This window comes from Chrysochloris asiatica, unplaced genomic scaffold (assembly GCF_000296735.1).
Source record: "Chrysochloris asiatica unplaced genomic scaffold, ChrAsi1.0 scaffold00022, whole genome shotgun sequence".
Lineage (NCBI taxonomy): Eukaryota > Metazoa > Chordata > Mammalia > Afrosoricida > Chrysochloridae > Chrysochloris > Chrysochloris asiatica.
Window position 1 is genome coordinate 5,634,447 of NW_006408540.1, and position 3,327 is coordinate 5,637,773.

Sequence of the window (3,327 nt, forward strand, 5' to 3'; positions counted from 1 at the left end):
ATTGTTGTTAAGTCCCATTGTCAGCTATGACTCAGTGACTCTGTATAGGGTTTCTGAGGTGCAGCTGGCAAATTTGAACTGCCAACCTGTGGTCGGGTTGACTGATTATCGTACAGCACAACACCAGGTACCTTAACACTTTATATGCAATTGAACACTTTATAAGGAATTCTCAGTTAATCATAGCAAAAACTCTACAATTGTGGTGTTTATGAAATATATACATATGGAATGCATGTCTTCCATATATACATTTGTATACAGTTCTGTTGTTATCTTTTTCTAGATTGAGATTTGTACCACCTCCTCACAACTTACTCTTTCTGTATCTTTGATAAACTACATGGGAATAATGTATTGTTGTTATGTGCTGTCGAGTTGATTTCAACTCATAGCAACCCTGTGCAGGGTTTCCAAGAGTGGTTGGTTAGTTTCACCCACCAACTCTGAGATTCAAACAGACCTTGTAGGCCAGGGCTTATCCTTGTTGTTGTTGTGAAGTACCATCGAGTCGATTCTGACCTATAGTGACTCTGTATGGGGTTTCCAAGGAGCAGCTGGTGAGCTTGAACCACTGACCTTGCAGTTCAAACTACTTTGCAGTCTGACACATTAACCCTAGGGCCACACTAGGACTCCAGTGTCCGTCCTACAGCTCCACAGTTGTACGGATTATGATGAAATGGGAATTCCGTATAAAACATTCAATTCCATATAAACTGCCAGGGATAAAGAGAGTACATCATACATAGTAACCTTTATTATAAACTTAATTATCGCTGCCACTATGATTTAATTATCATTTCAATACCTTTTTACCACTATTTCAATAACAATCTTCCTAAATTTTTATATCTTTTGTATGCATATGAAAATATTTTTTAAAGATGTGCATACAATTTGACATTGCTTTATCATGGTTACTAATGGTCCCTGTTTTACATTACAAATGGATCTAGGATCGTGAGCAATAAAGTTTGAGTACTGCAGTTTCATCATTTTTGAATATGATACTAAGTGATACTAAAGTTTGGCATGGTGCCTTGCCCATAGTAAACTCTTAATAAATATTTGATGATTGAATGAATAGTATTCATTGCACTAGTGCCCTGTTAGACATCAGACAGGAAATGCCAATACTAGTTCTAATGCCATGGTTAACCACAAGCACAGGAGGATATTCAGCCTAACTGAATAAACAAAAGGGTAAGTAAAAAAGTATTGCTCCAGAATCACATAAACTTTTATTAAACAAAAATATCAAAATGAAAAGTTATTGTGTCTTACATGGTCTGCATCTGGGTCTTTATACTTCTGAAAGTGGTTTCTATTTCTCTAACCCTTGCCAAAGAATTCTGTGCTCTTTGGTTTACATGTCAAAAATGGCAGTTTTGGCATCCTCAAAGGACGCAGATGGTGCTGCTTTGAAATATTCTTTGGGAACAAAAGGAAGTCTGAAGGAGCAAGATGGGGACTGTAAAGTGGATGAAGTAAGGTTTTACAAAAAAATTCTCATAAGACAGCCCTTGCAACCTGCAATAATAGGTGTGGCACCAATCATTCCTTCCACAGCCCTCTCTACTCCTCAGTTGGGTTCGAGAATCCATTCTAGTGGTCACACGGAACTTAGACACCATGCTAACAGTTTTGGGGTTCATTTGGGAAGTCAACAGGCTATAACGCAAGGTCAAAAAGTGCTCAGGACACAGTTGTCTCAGTCAGTTGCTGATAAATGCCCCCGACACACTGCTTGACAATAAGCCTCATTCTGAAAGCACTCAACTCTAACACCATAAGTCAGCAAACCTAGCTTCCTCACTTACGGGCCTTGAGATAGTCCACTGGTAGCAATACTTTTTGATTTACTTTATATATTTAAATCTAAAACATATTGCAAATATATATGCTTCAGGAGTTCAAAGAAGTTCCTGGGGACCAGGGGTGAGCCTGTGGGAGTAGTCAGTACAAGATCTACAAAAAAAGTGATTTTAAAAATAACAGGTTAATAGAATGGCCAAGATGGTCCATGCAATAATTAAGCCATTCATAGCATAAATAGAAGTGTAACTATTTAGCTTTAGTATTAATATAGTAAATTGTTAAATAGCCTTTTTCATTATTATGATCTGTTTAAATAATTATATAAACTTCATGTTTTTGTTTAGTGCCGTTAAGTGGTTTCCAATATCTAGCAACACTTTACAGGGTTTCTCAAGATTAGCTGAGGGATTTGAACTGCCAACTTTGAGGTAGCAGCCTAGTACTTATCCTATAACATCACATGTATGTTCATACCCACATGAAGTTTTAGTCAACTATTGTTATATTAATGTTACATAACAAACCACCAAAAAGTCAGTGACTTAAACAGTATGCCTTTATTCCCATGTTCTCCTGGTTAATAGTTGGGTATGGTTAAAGGCATTCTAGGCTATATTTACTGGGACTATGCTTCTATGTAAATGTTAACCAGACTTGGTGTATAATGCTGGTGGTGTTCAAACTTGTTGTGTATTTTTCTCATCCACCTCAAGCCAGAGGATACTTAGAGCTAATTCTTCTCATGATGAATGACAGGAAGCTAGAGGCTAATATAAAGGAAGTGTTTCTGTTTAATCAAATAACTTCCCATAGCCCAGAGTAAGTCATATTGCCAATCCAACCTCAACAGGACATTTAACTATGCTCCACACTCAAGTGCACCACAAGGAATAACACAGTAAAAATTGAGGAGTTTAATCCAACATACCATACATACAGATATGTTGCCATTTTGACCAAAGGAAAATAACATAATTTGACAAACTCTCTAAGGATTGGTTGTGGGCCAGTAATAGATAAACAATACAGTTAATCAAATAGGTGGGAGACAGCAGTATTTTGAGAAATTTGAGGCTTAAATGTAAATTGTATGTGCTACTCAAGAAAGCACATTTGAGGCACTATTCTTGGAGTCTAGAACAAAGAAATCCTAGAGTAGTTGGGCTTTCAAGTCAGGGCAGCAAAGTCCAGTTTGTGGGATTCTTCCTAAAATGAAACGCATATCCCTTCCATATAAATCACACTTTTCTAGCAGAGTATTGGTGGTGTAGTGGTTAAACTTAGCTACTAACTGAAAGGTTGGCAGTTCAAACCCACCACTTGCTCTGTAGGAAGAAGATGTGGCACTCTACTTCCATAAGAGTACAGCCTTGTAAATACTCGAGGGCAGTTTTACTGTGTCCTAAGGAGTTCTGGTAGCGTAGTGGTTACGAATCGGGCTGCGAACCTTAAGGTCAGCGGTTCAAAACTACCAGCCGCTCCGCGGGAGAAAGATGAGGCTTTCTA